Source organism: Dermochelys coriacea, chromosome 1 (assembly GCF_009764565.3).
Source record: "Dermochelys coriacea isolate rDerCor1 chromosome 1, rDerCor1.pri.v4, whole genome shotgun sequence".
Lineage (NCBI taxonomy): Eukaryota > Metazoa > Chordata > Testudines > Dermochelyidae > Dermochelys > Dermochelys coriacea.
This window is the reverse complement of record NC_050068.2, coordinates 166238315-166253272: the sequence shown is the minus strand read 5'-3', so window position 1 is coordinate 166253272 and position 14958 is coordinate 166238315. Positions and strand designations below refer to the sequence as shown.

Here is a 14958-nt window from a genome sequence, read left to right as displayed (position 1 = left end):
TTTTGTAGTGATAATCAGGATGGCCCATTTCAAACAGTTGACAAGAAAGTGTGAGTAACTGTGTGTGTGTGTGTGGGGGGGGGGGAACTAGCATGGGGAAATAGTTTTTACTTTGCGTAATGACCCATCCACTCCCAGTCTTTATTCAAGCCTAATTTAATGGTGTCCAGTTTGCAAATTAATTCCAATTTGCAGTTTCTCGTTGGAGTCTGTTTTTGAAGTTTTTTTTGTTGGAGAATTGCGACTTTTAGGTCTGAAACTGAGTGACCAGGGAGGTTGAATTTTTCAAAAATCAGTCTGAGAATGTTATAATTCTTGATGTCTGATTTGTGTCCATTTATTCTTTTGTATAGAGATTGTCCAGTTTGGCCAATGTACATGGCAGAGGGGCATTGTTGGCATATATCACATTAGTAGATGTGCAGATGAACCAGACTCTTATGGTGTGGCTGATGTGATTAGGTCCTATGATGCTGTCCCTTGAATAGATATGTGGACACAGTTGGCAACGGGCTTCCTTGCAAGGATAGGTTCCTGGGTTAGTGTCTTTGTTGTATGGTGTGTGATTGCTGGTGAGTATTTGCTTCAGGCTGGGGGGCTGTCTGTCAGCGAGGACTGGCCTGTCTCCCACAATCTGTGAGAATGAGGGATCGTCCTTCAGAATAGGTTGTAGATCCTTGATGATGCACTGGAGCGGTTTAAGTTGGGGGCTGAAGGTGACAGCTAGTGGCGTTCTGTTACTTTCTTTGTTGGGCCTGTCCTGTAGTAGGTGACTTCTGGGTACTCTTCTGGCTCTGTCAATCTGTTTCTTCACTTCAGCAGGTGGGTATTGTAGTTGTAGGAATGCATGATAGAGAACTTGTAGGTGTTTGTCTCTGTCTGAGGGGTTGGAGCAAATGCAGTTATATCGTAGCGCTTGGCTGTAGACAATGGATCGAGTGGTATGATCTGGATGAAAGCGAGAGGCATGTAGGTAGGAATAGCGGTCAGTAGGTTTCCGGTATAGGGTGGTGTTTATGTGACCATCGCTTATTAGCACCGTAGTGTCAGGAAGTGGATCATCAATGTAGCGGAAGTAGAGTAGGAACGTTAGGGGGTGAGACCTGAGGAAGCGTTGTTCTAAGTCAGCCATAAAAATGTTGGCATATTGTGGGGCCATGCAGTACCCATAGCAGTGCTGCTGACTTGAAGGTATACATTTTCCCCAAATGTGAAATAATTGTGGGTGAGGACAAAGTCACAAAGTTCAGCCACCAGGTTTGCCGTAACATTATCGGGGTTTACTGTTCCTGACGACTTGTAGTCCATCTTTGTGTGGAATGTTGGTGTAGAGGGCTTCTACATCCATAGTGGCCAGGATGGTGTTTTCTGGAAGATCACCAATGGATTGTAGTTTCCTCAGGAAGTCAGTGGTGTCTCGAAGATAGCTAGGTGTGCTGGTAGCGTAGGACCTGAGGAGAGAGTTTACATAGCCAGACAATCCTGCTGTCAGGGTGCCAATGCCTGAGATGATGGGGCATCCAGGATTTCCAGATGTATGGATCATGCTTTGCTTATAATACTCTTACAATACTCCTGCTAATACATTCCAGAATGATGTTTGCTTTTTTCGCAACAGTATTACACTGATTGCTCATATTTAGCTTGTGATCCACTATGACCCCCACATCCCTTTCTGCAGTACTCCTTCCTCGGTAGTCATTTCCCATTTTATATGTGTGCAACTGATTGTTCCTTCCTTTGCATTTGTCCTTATCGAATTTCATCTTATTTACTTCAGACCATTTCTCCAGTTTGTCCAGATCATTTTGAATTTCAATCCTATTCTCCAAAGCACTTGCAAACCCGCCCAGCTTGGTATCGTCCGCAAACTTTATATTATGTGTAGACAAGCCCTTATTTAGAAAGTCTTGGGACTTTCAGCATGGGAAAGCACTCAGAATTGGCCTAATTCTCTGAGTACCTTTGAAAATCCAATATGTAAGTCCTGATTTTCAAACACAAAATGCACATTTGCATGGACAGCCCAAGGAAAATGGCTATTTGCACATGCATAAGATGGCTAGATGCATAACTGGTCATTAATTCCATAATCACTCAAATTACACATGAAATTACAGTAACTCGGAGGGGCAAATTAAACAATTTCCATGCCTAACACTCTTAAGAACAGGAGTACTTGTGGCACCTTAGAGACTAACATATGGGATTTTAAAGGTACTCAGAGAATTAGGCCAATTCTGAGTGCTTTCCCATGTTGAAAGTCCCAAGACTTTCTAAATAAAAAATTGTCTACACATAATATAAAGTTTGCAGACAATACCAAGCTGGGAGGATTTGCAAGTGCTTTGGAGGATAGGATTGAAATTCAAAATGATCTGGACAAACTGGAGAAATGGTGTGAAGTAAGGTGCCACAAGTACTCCTTTTCTTTTTGCGAATACAGACTAACACGGCTGCTACTCTGAAACAACTCTTAAGAATCAAGCCCTTCATATATGTTTTCTTTAATCGTTTAGGGTTTATAAAATGTTACAATTAAATGAAAATAATGTTTAAAATAATGATTTTATGGACAAATTATTGGGATAAGCACTTTCACCTGAGGTGATCTCAGAGACTGAAATTCATGGTTTACAATGGAATGGCTAGCAACAGTCTAGATCGAAGATGATTAACAATCAGAAATATTGAATAAATTAGTCAACATTATATAGTTCTTTCCCATCAGTAATCCCACGTTGTGCCATTAGTCTCATGAAATAACTTGCAATAATCATATAGGCTTTCCGACATGTTTCTCAACTTTATTTCAATTGTTTTTTTTTCTCATGTTCACCAAGTTATGATGGCATTCAGGGATCAGTCAGGTCAAGCAGCCAGAGGACATTTTTCAAAGATGTGCACAGACATGTTTAACTGCAGCATTGATTTTCAATATTTGAGATTATTAATTGTCTGAGATCTACAGTGTTCTGTTAGCTGTTCCGCGGGTTTGGGAGTGCAGCTGCCATGCTCCAGTCCTCCCTGTCTGTCACTCACAAAGATCTAGAGGACTGAGTTTAGTTTATTTAGGCTGTGTCCACATTGCCACTTTCAGCGCTAAAACTTTAGTCATTCAGGGGTGTGAAAAAACATCCCCATGAGCGACAAAAATTTTAGCGCTGAAAAACGCCAGTATAGACAGCACTTTATCACCGGGAGCTGTACTACCACCCTTCATTCAAGGTGGGGGTTTTTTATTGCCGGGAGAGCTCTCCCCCGGCAATAAAACATGTCTACACTGCCTATGTCACAGTACTGCCATGGCCACGCTGTAATGTGGGCAGTGTAGACATACCCTTAGTTCTGAAGTGTAAGAAAAGGTGGGTCCTATGATTAAAGCACTGGATTAGTATTCTCGAGACCTGAGTGCCATTCCTGGCTCTGCCACAGATTCATAGGAAAGTTACTTAATCTCTCTGTGCCTCAGTTCTCCATCTGTAAAATGGGGATAATACTTTCCTATGTCACAGGAGTAATGCGAAGATAAATTCATTAGTGTATGAGGCATTCTGATAGTACAGGGACATAAATATCTAACTAGATAGAAGAGATTACATTAAATATACTGTATAATTTCATCAAAACAATATATCAAAAAGTTTACACCATTTGACCTCAGATTAAAAAAAACTACAAGAAACCCTAGGAAAAACAGAAAGGGATCACACAAGCTCTTTAAAAGAGATCAAATTAAAAGCGTAGGACCCTCTCCAATGCAATTATTTCAAGATAATGTTGACAGACATTATAGGTGGGAGGCTCTGGAACACAAATCTCAGGCCTCCTGCTTTGCTCTATTAAATTTAAATGAGATGTCTCAAGAAGATAATCCTTTTCTTGTTCTGCCTGTTTTATTAGATGAGATTTCAAATGTGAAATTTGAACCTTCTTTAGCCACAGAAAAAGATTTTGGCTTCCCAATATCTCGAAAGTCACTGAGACACATGGAATTAGTAGATCCTGTGGAGAGGCTGAATTGACCCTTTTCGGTTGTTCATTTATTTATTTATTTATTTTGAACTGATTGTAAGAGTTTGGAAACAGATTTTTAAAAAATAAATAAATAAAAGCCTGGTTTGCAGAATCACCACGTTTTGATGCTTCCCACTGGGAAAAGGGAAACACAAGGCAAGAGATTATTCAGTCTGCTCAAGGAACTTTGTGACAACAGCCATCTTTTCTGTCCCAAATTCAGAGTAACATGAGAAGATAAATAATACCTTTGTACAGATAAGAATGAGGCATGGATTTTTTATTGTCATTTGTGTAACGAATTGGTGGGTTAGAAGAGTCAGAACATACTAAAAGGTTTCCCTTCTCGTGTTCAAATACACTGGTTGCTATGTGGAATTTTATAAAAGTATTAGAACTTTATGTATCTGTAGGCAAGGCTCAATATCTGATTGTCAATATAATGCAGCACCAATAATGGTCTTCTGTTTGGTCAGTTTTCTTTTGTCTCTAGTTAATTTTGGGCCTCATTTCCAGATTTGGTGAACACTCATATCTCATACTGAAGTTGATGGGAGTGACCCAGGGTCAGCAGCTCTGAAGAGCTTGTCCTGTGCCTCAAAACGACCAGAGCAGCAGAAGCTATTGTCAGCAGGAGAAGCTCTCCCACTGACACAGCGTTCTGCACATGAATGCTTATGTTGGTGTAACTTATGTCTTTCAGGGGGGTGGAATATTCACTCCCCTGAGCAACATATGTTTTGCCATTATAGGCTGTAGCATACACATAGCCTACCCTGCTCAGCAAAAGGGAGGTCAGTGTCAGGGCAATTCATAGTGGAGCTGAGCCCTTTATTGTGGCTCTGAAAATTAGACAGTATTCCAGACTCAAGTGTCCAAAAAAATCATGAGATTGGCTTAAAATCATGATATTTTTTAATAAATAATACATTGTGTTATTTTTATTTACCTTCTGATCTTTGAAGCATTCAGATCATGTTTTCAAGTTTTTCCTCTGTAATCAATGGGGTCAGAACTTTCACTTTTTTTGGGGGGGAGGGGGAGAAAATAAAAAGTGATTATCTTGTATTCAAATAACTCCAGGAACAAGGACGTTGAGAAACACCAAATATTGTGAGATTTGTGATCAACTATTCCATCCTGAGCTGAAATACTAAAGGTTCATGCTCCCTACAAAAATGTTCCAAAAAAACCCTACACAGACACTACAAAAACATTAAGATTAGGTTGTTTAAAAAGAGAAAAAAAGAAAGGAAAGTAGCCCACCTAGCCCTGCTTTCATTACTTTGATGTTGTGGCTTCTATATCTATGTTCACTGCTTTATTCTGTCCCAGAGTCTTTCAACTAGGCTGTCAAGTTTTTTGGTGCACAGTGGCTACGCTTTCATCTCTGACATCTGCAATTTGTTAATTGTGCTTTAGGACACTACAAGAGTTGAGAAAAGTACAAAGTCCACTGTGAAGAGGTGCCCATACCACACAGGACTGACAGGGGTTAAGATGGCCAGCTAGACCAATTAACTACACCAGCTACACCTGGAGGAGGAGCCAGGGAGCTAATTGAAAGCAGACTCAGAGGAGCCGGAACAGGTGAGGCCTACACAACCAGGTAGCTGGCAACAGAATGGGGTTGCTGTTGAGAAAGGGCAGTCACTCTCTGGGAAGAGGGAGGAATATTTGGTGGCAGCTGGGAAAGGCTGCAAGAAGGCAGGCAGCAATCACTCCCTGGGAAAAGGGAGAGTTTAGAGCTGATACTCCCGGGGGGGAGGGGGGCAGAACCAGGAGTGGCAGGAAGCAGTCCAATGAAGGAGCAGTCCAATGAAGTCCAAGTAAAGCTCAGAACTGCTGGGCTGAGGATCCCTGAACTGGAAGCTGGAGTAGAAAGTGAGCCCGGGTTCCCCTACCAACCACTGAGAGGGTGGCACCTGAGGCAGTGAAAAAGAAGACTGCCTAGGGTTGCTGAAGGAAAGACTTTGATATACACTGGAAGGGAGGAACACTGAGTGACCTGGCCAGAGGGCTAAGTCATGAAGAGGATGCTGGCGTGAGAAAGATACTGCAGACAGAGAGAGACACAAAGTGACAGCGTGCAACCGCGGAAATGGGCATTGACCTGGTGACCTAATCCCCAGAGCGGCCAGGGGGAGGCACCAGACTAGTGGTGAGTGGTGTGCTGAGTCACATCCACCCAGAAGACGATGAGGATGGATGAGAGCTGGACAACCATTCAAGAGAGCTGGGTTTTGTTCCAGGTTCTGTCACAGACTTCCTGTGTGAACCTGGGCAAGTCACTTAATCTTTCTGTACCTCAGTTCCCCAACATCAAATATAAGTGCATAGATTCATAGAGTCCAAAGCCAGAAGGGACCATTGTGATCATCTGGTCTGACCTCCTGTGTAACACAGGCCATAGAACTTCCCTAAATAATTCCTAGACCGTATTTACTCCCCAAGCTCTATCCAGAAAAACCCTAAAACTATTTTTAGCACAAATAGACTTTTCAAAAATGGCATGAAAGTAACAAGACACGTGCCTGTCATCAGCTCACTTTGCCTTTCCTCAAGCCCTGTCTGGATTTTTATCTTAGATTGCAAGCTCTTTAGAGCAGAGACTGTCTCTTCTGTTGTATTTGACAATGTCTAACACAGGGGTGGCCAACCTGAGCCTGAGAAGGAGCCAGAATTTACCAGTGAACTTTGCCAAAGAGTCACGGTAACATGTCAGCAGCCCCCATGTCCGCTACCCCCCTCCAGCCCCAAGCACCTCCCGCCCACTGGCAGCCCTGCCAATCAGCGCCTCCCACTCCTCCCGCCCGCCGCAATCAGCTGTTTTGCAGCATGCAGGAGGCTCTGGTGGGGAGGAGTGAGGGCATGGCAGGCTTGGGAGAAGGGGTAGGAGGTCCTGGGGCAGATCAGGGGGTTGAGCAGTGAGCAACCCACAGCACACTGGAAAGTTAGCATCTGTAGCTCCAGCCTCTGAGTCATCACCTATGCAAGGAGTCGCATATTAATCTCTGAAGAGCCACATGCTGCTCCAGAGCCACATGTTGGCCACCCCGGTCTAAGACATTGAAGCCCTGAGCCCAACAAGAGTCTTCGTAATAATTTGGGAGGTGCTCAGTTATGGCAGTGATTAATGCAGAAGGAAAACCTATAAAAAATAAAAGTTCATCCTAAAATATACGTGGAGGTGGATGTCAGCTTCCGTTTCCTCAATTATTTTGTCTATCATCTCTACAAAATGCTAGATAGGAAAAAAAGCTACTCAAGAAATAAAAGGCGGAAGCAAAACTAGCAACAGTGAACATTTCAGAAAGTCAGAAGGGTTTTAAGAATGATAAAAGTATGCAGGCGCTGATTAAAAACACATCAGATTCAGATCTGAAATGTGGACACAGTGTCTTTCCTTGCTTGGATTACAGCAAAATTTAGACCTAGGCCTAATGGCTGCCCTACCACTAGTTGTGCAGAAGGAAAAGAACAATCTTTTGTTGCTTTTAAAAACACATTAGTAATTTTTAAACAAAATTATCTTAGGCATGTTGTACATGTCATTTCCAATTAAAGTTATCAGATGCTTGGCAAATGCTTGGCAGAATAGCCACTTTGTTCATTGCATAAATTTGCAATGAATTAGCTAATAATTTCCTGATGAGGGAGCCTGGGAAACCTGGGAGCAGTTATGCTTAAAGTCTTATGCTGTTTGGTTGATCAACTCCCTGTGCGAACTACTGCAATATCATATGTAGACAAAACAGAATGTAATGTCTTTCCTGTTCATGATACTAATATTTTGCACTTACATGCTCTTCAACAATTATCTGTTTCAAAATGCTTTACAATGACAGGCAAGTGGTATAAGTCTACTGATGCAGCAGATGAGGTACAGAGAGGGTAAGGAAACATTTTCGTAAGTGGTTGTTAGTTTTGGGCACCTTTGTTTTTGGGGTACCCGCATCATGAGATACTTTGGGTCTGATTTTCAGAGGTGCTGTGGGCTTCCACCACTCCACTTGACTTCATTGGAGGGATGTTCAGTATCTCTGAAGATCAGGCTCTCAGGGTCTAAAAGTTGAGCAATTAAATAAAGGCCCCCCAAATGAGATGTCACCTTTGAAAAAAACTTTACCTTAAGTAACTTGCCACAGGTCACACAGCAAAGGAGCAAGGATTAAAGTAGAAGCCAGTGGCCCAATTCTCTGCATATGTAAACCTATTTTTGCATCTTCTATAATAGCTAACATGCCACAACTGTGCCTTACGAAATAACCACACTCAAGTGAAATTTATTTTGGAATAACTATTGAATATTTCCACCCCCACTACTTTAAGATGTCCTGTTGTTCCCACCCCAGCCCGCCTCCTTACCTTGGATATCACTATTATACACATCAATATGGAGCAGACAACATTTCTGTGCTGGCACCCAAACCCTTTGCTAATTCACTTCTTTATGGAATTGCAGTTCAGGGTCTGAAACTTCCAGGTGTCTTTTGTCACAGTAAAATGTGAAAGTGCCTGGAGCAAATTCTTAATATACCTTCTTTACCTATCCACAAAACCAACTTAACGCAAATGATTAATCTAGACAATTTTCATCTGGGAAGAGGATACAGGTGGGTTTTTTTCCCCTTCTGCTTTGAAATAAGATATTCAGGTAGTATATTGGAAAGAGATATTTGCAGCCTGCCTGTGGAAATTATGAAATGTAACTTTCAGAGCTTGCTGGAACTGGTGGTAAGATAGAAGGTTTCTCATCTGAAGCCAAACTGTTAAAAGAATTTTTCAGCACTGCCTAGGTCAATATGAAGTAAAAGGATTTGGGTACATAATTCTGTGCATCCTGCTAAAAATAGGAAGGGTGAGTGTTATTATTCCAAAAGGCAGCTAGTGCACAGTATATGTAACAGATTTTTTAGATAAAGGAAATGCAGGGGATCTAATTTACCTAGATTTCAGTAAGGCATTTGATACCGTGCCACATGGGGAATTATTAGTTAAATTGGAGAAGATGGGGATCAATATGAACATCAAAAGGTGGATAAGGAATTGGTTAAAGGGGAGACTGCAATGGCTCCTACTGAAAGGAGAACTGTCAGGTTGGAGGGAGGTTACCAGTGGAGTTCCTCAGGGATCGGTTTTGGGACCAATCTTATTTAATCTTTTTATTACTGACCTTGGCACAAAAAGTGGGAGTGTGCTAATAAAGTTTGCAGATGATACAAAGCTGGGAGGTATTGCCAATTCAGAGAAGGATCGGGATATTATACAGGAGGATCTGGATGACCTTGTAAACTGGAGTAATAGTAATAGGATGAAATTTAATAGTGAGAAGTGTAAGGTTATGCATTTAGGGATTAATAACAAGAATTTTAGTTACAAGTTGGGGACGCATCAATTAGAAGTAACGGAAGAGGAGAAGGACCTTGGAGTATTGGTTGATCATAGGATGACTATGAGCCGCCAATGTGATATGGCTGTGAAAAAAGCTAATGCGGTTTTGGGATGCATCAGGAGAGGCATTTCCAGTAGGGATAAGGAGGTTTTAGTACCATTATACAAGACACTGGTGAGACCTCACCTAGAATACTGTGTGCAGTTCTGGTCTCCCATGTTTAAGAAGGATGAATTCAAGCTGGAGCAGGTACAGAGAAGGGCTACTAGGATGATCCGAGGAATGGAAAACTTGTCTTATGAAAGGAGACTTAAGGAGCTTGGCTTGTTTAGCCTAACTAAAAGAAGGTTGAGGGGAGATATGATTGCTCTCTATAAATATATCAGAGGGATAAATACAGGAGAGGGAGAGGAATTATTTCAGCTCAGCACCAATGTGGACACAAGAACAAATGGGTATAAACTGGCCACCAGGAAGTTTAGACTTGAAATCAGACAAAGGTTTTTAACCATCAGAGGAGTGAAGTTTTGGAATAGCCTTCCAAGGGAAGCAGTGGTGGCAAAAGATCTATCTGGTTTTAAGATTCTACTTGATAAGTTTATGGAGAAGATGGTATGATGGGATAATGGGATTTGGTAAGTAATTGATCTTTAAATATTCAGGGTAAAGAGGACTAATCCCCTGAGATGGGATATTAGATGGATGGGATCTGAGTTACCCAGGAAAGAATTTTCTGTAGTATCTGGCTGGTGAATCTTGCCCATATGCTCAGGGTTTAGCTGATTGCCATATTTGGGGTCGGGAAGGAATTTTCCTCCAGGGCAGATTGGAGAGGCCCTGGAGGTTTTTCGCCTTCCTCTGTAGCATGGGGCATAGGTGACTTGAGGGAGGCTTCTCTGCTCCTTGAAGTCTTTAAACCATGATTTAAGGACTTCAATAGCTCAGACATAGGTGAGGTTTTTCATAGGAGTGGGTGGGTGAGATTCTGTGGCCTGCGCTGTGCAGGAGGTCGGACTAGATGATCAGAATGGTCCCTTCTGACCTTAGTATCTATGAATCTATATATATATTTAAAAAAAAAAGAAAAAACCTTACAGGAAATAACGGTCTACATATTTTCCTTTCTTCATCCTCTTCCAGGCTTCCAAGCACACCCTTATCCCATCCCACAAAGCTTGCATTTTTATAGATGACATCCTGCAATTCCCCCAAACCCATCAATCGGAAGCTACCATTTAGTGGCGCCCCATGCCGCCACATGCAGCCTACATTAAAGCACCTGATTCTCCAGTATGGTCACGGCTAGTTCTCTGACGCTACTATATATCAGTAGGGTAACACAAACAGTTACATGGGGGGAAAAAATTCCATTCAGACCCAGGAAGCCTCAGCTCTAGATGTCAAGAGGTGAGTATGATTCTATAAACTAGTTGAACTGGAGAGAGCTAGGGAAGCAGCATAGTCAACACTCTCGATTCTACTACTCACAGTTCTCAAAAACATCTCAACTCTGCCATGCATCTGAACTCTAGAAGCCTGAGCACCAGAGATCCTGAGATCTCTCTAGTGCAGTGCATGTGGTGATGTGGTCATCAGCCTGATCAGTAACTGTAAAAAAAAACAAAACAAAACAAAAAAAAACTATTTCCTGTTGAAGGGTGTTTGGACAGAAATAGTAGTACTTAGAGTACTGATACTGATGTCAAAAACGTGCTCCATAAATACACTGTTAAACAGGACTAATTCAGTACTTGTTATGCAAGAAAAACTCCCACTGATCTGAATGTACAAAACTGGGTCCACTAGTTCCTAAGGGTTCGGAGAGAAAAATAATACTGCAAAGTAACCTTCATGCTATAAATATTCGCTGACTCCTGCTTCTACACAAACCCTCTATGCAGGCATAATAATTAGCGTTCCTCACTGTTGTCATTCAGTACTACTCAGACCTCTCTCCCACCAGCACAGAGCAGCTATATAGGAGACCTTACAGCTGCGCCTCTGTAAGGTCCATAGTGTAGACATAGTCTTATTTTCCTAAAATTTACACAGTTATTAATACTGAGGAAGCTCCACCAGTGGTAGCAAGGAAAGGAACACCAGTGTATGCACGGCAATTTGAACACCCTGTCATTTAGACCTACTCTTAGCAGGATTGGACAACACAGTAGTTAAAATACTGGCAGTCTTCTCTACACTAGGTTCCCACGGTACACTCCCATCTGTATCGAGAGCAATCATGGGAAATTTTAGGTGGAAAATAAGGTAGTTTAGATACCCCCATACACACTATCTGAACACACTATGTTACAAAATTTTAGATGGCATGCATTCAAACTATAATAAGGATCCAGCTAGACAGAGCCTTTGAAGGACTATGGTAGTATGATTCTGCAGCATCCTTGGAAGACTATAAAATTACACAACACAGATGACTACATGATACGCATAGTGCTATAATGCTGATCAGAATTTGGATCACTGATTATTTTTTAGAACTTTTTATTTTAAAGCTACTCTTGGCACCGTATGTGGCTTTCATGTAAAGGAAAAAATACCAGAGCCTAAATGCGCTAAGATTGTCTCTAATTCATGCATTATAAAGAATCTTAGTGAAAGCATAACTGGAAGTTTCTAAAAAAAAACAAAAACAAAAAACAATTACATAAAAAGCAGATTGTAATGAATCAACTCAATAAAGTTTTCGTACAAGGATTTCAAACCAACTACTGTACATATGAATAATGGGAATGTATTTTCACTACATTTGCAAAGGAGTTCTTTATGGAAGCTTCATGCACAGAAATAAAACAACAGCTTCCTCTCGGTAGAAAAAGGAGATTTGTTTTTTATTATAAATGCTCACTGTTCCTAAAGTCTTTTGACACCATCCCACAGGGAAACAAAACAAGCAGCAAAGAAAAAGCTTGCTGAGCTAGAGAAGAAAGATATTCATGTTTGTTTAGGTGTCATGGTTCCATTAAAATTTGAGAGGTTACAACCAATGCTAGCTATTCACCAGAAAGAGACACACAGGAAATACATTTTGGTCTAGAAACCTGTAAGTTTTAAGTGCAATTTCTTAAGAACTGTGATTAAAATATAAATATTTATATGATTACAGTAACTTTTCCTTTCCCTCTGCTTTTGGACTGTCTGCAGCACAGCTGTGTTAATCCCGTTTTCAATGCTCTATATTTTGACCTCCTTTAACAACTCCATGGTAGGATGTTAAAACATTCTAATCTATAAATAATTTATTCCTCTCATCTAGTAATGGATTATTGTTCCACAAAAAACTCACTAAAACATGCCGCACAGTCTGTAGTAAGTTTAACAAAATAATATAAAGAGAAACATTTTAATAGAGACAAAATTATTAAGAGCTGCACCATTTGCTGTTAAATGTTTTACTGATAGACCCTGAGATTTATTTTTACATTTGACATTTTACTTTTTTTTTTTTTAATAAACTGATATTTCATTCTGAGAGTCTCTCTTTTACCAGAGGTCTATTTTTCTTGCATTATTATCTCATAGCACAGTAAAGAACCAATACAGACTAATCAGCCAAAACCTCACTTCAAAGACACTAATAAAGGGCCCTCAGTTGTGAAGTGTTGAGTTTTCTCCACAAAACAGGGCACTTGGTTGCTCAGAGGAGTAAGCATTATGGGCCTGATCCTGCTCCCATCAAAGCCAATGGCAAAATTCCCATTTGACTTCACTATTGCACCATTGAGTCTTACATGCCTGATCCTGCCCCCATTGAAGGCAATGGAAACTTTATGGTTGATATAAATAGGCAAAAAGATCAAGCCTCATGCCCAATAGCAAGTGCTTGCAGGATCCAGCTTTAAATCAGTGACATACCAGATTTTTTATACCAGCCATCAGAAAAATAAAGCTTTTCCTCCCCAAAATCAAGATTTTCATCTTATAACAGATGTGCAGCCTTTCAAGAATACACTTTAATTAGCAACTGTAACTAAGTAAGCCACACTTTTGCCTTGGGTTTCTTAGCATGATTTACCATGATTAGCATAGCAATTTTCTACAAATTTTCATAAAGAGCTGATCAGTTTTAGTTCAAAATGGATTGAAAAAATACCCACACAAACTGCTCCCACAGTTCAAAAATGCTAAATGCATGTGAAAGTTTAAATCAACCCTGGAATGGGAAAATAATGTCAAAAATTAATAGCTGCCTTGACAACGGGTTTCTGGTGTATTAAATGAAATGACAAAAGTGATATATTTAAAGCAGCTACAGTGTGACTTATCTCCATCAAAAAATGTGTGCTTTGTCTGCATGAGGAAAATTATTCATTGCTGACAAAGAGTGCATCTGAAGCAGTTCTGAATCCAGTTTAGCTGTAAGATGGTCCATGTCCATCAGCAGTTCATAAACGATAGTTGACGTTTCTGAAACGGTGCAGGACAAGGTGGTCCAGGTCTAGGCTTGTGTCAAACCCTTTTTCGCACATGTTCAGTTGCACCCATTGCTGACACCCATTGTCAGCGAAGGGTAGCTTCTGAATGCTTTTATAGACAACCTTTGATAAGTTTGGTTACTCTTCATAATTACTCAGGGGAGCAGAGTTCTGTATTCATATGTCTGCCCTCAAAAAACAGAATTAAACACTTTACATTTAAAAATAGTAACTGAAATGTAAGATAACTCTGTAAGTAACAATGGAAATAACCAGAAAAAGGAGCATCTCACCACGGAAGAGCTTTAAGTAGCCCTGGTTTCTGCAATATTATGAAATGTTATACAAGTGAGACCTCATCAAATCTAAGCCCTTTTGCCTTTCTTTAAAAGTACTGAAGTATTGCCCTTCAAATGCTCAAGTTTTCAGTGCCGTGCAGAATCTAACAGGGCTTTATTCAAGTTGAAAGCTTTCACAAGGTTCATTTTAAACAATTAAAGAGCATTGCAACCTGTAATTACTGAAAATAAAGCCAGACCACTGGGGAAAAGATGCATCTTTAATAAGTTACATGATACTACATTTTCTCTGTTAGGGAATTTAGCTATCAAATACCTAACTTCCATTAAATTAATTTGGTTTTAAAGAGTCTAAAATTTAAAAAATGTATGTATGTACTTCTTCTGCTATTGCCTTAGAGAGCAACACTAAACCCTTTGAAAATGAAAAGGAAGCACTCAAAGGTTTATTCAGCATGAATTAGAAAAACATTTCTTTGCCTGTGAAAAGAGACAGACTTAAGAGGTTCCAGTACACATGGCATTTTAGACAACAAAGCTACACTTTGCAAACACGTTTCCATAGTCTGAATTTCACTGCTGTAATTTCTGTCACCTATCAGAAAAATTAAAGCAAGAAGTTTTTTTAAAAGTAACTTACCATTCATCAATATCTCAAACATTTTCTCCTGTTGTGTTTCACAAGGTCTTACAGCCCGTAACAGAAATGAGGAAGCGTCAGTGTTTCATTCCGCTTCTGGCTCAGACAATGGGTGTAACTTGTTAAGTTTCATGCCAAGATGAGATGGGACAACTGGGTGTGTTTGAAACCTTG

At 40.5% G+C, this 14958-nt stretch overlaps 1 protein-coding gene across 5 annotated transcripts in view; it reads right to left on the bottom strand.

Annotated features, from left to right (window-relative positions):
• TIAM1 (TIAM Rac1 associated GEF 1) overlaps window positions 1-14958 on the bottom strand; it is a 272534-nt gene that overhangs the window by 124865 nt on the left and 132711 nt on the right. Inside the window, exon 1 of one of the 5 annotated variants that reach the window (XM_043508779.1) lies at window positions 14785-14889. The exons of the other annotated variants lie outside the window; for them this stretch is intronic. The gene's annotated coding sequence lies outside the window, so the exon portion shown is untranslated. Of the gene's footprint in view, window positions 1-14784; window positions 14890-14958 lie in introns of those variants that run through there. 5 annotated transcript variants of the gene reach the window in all.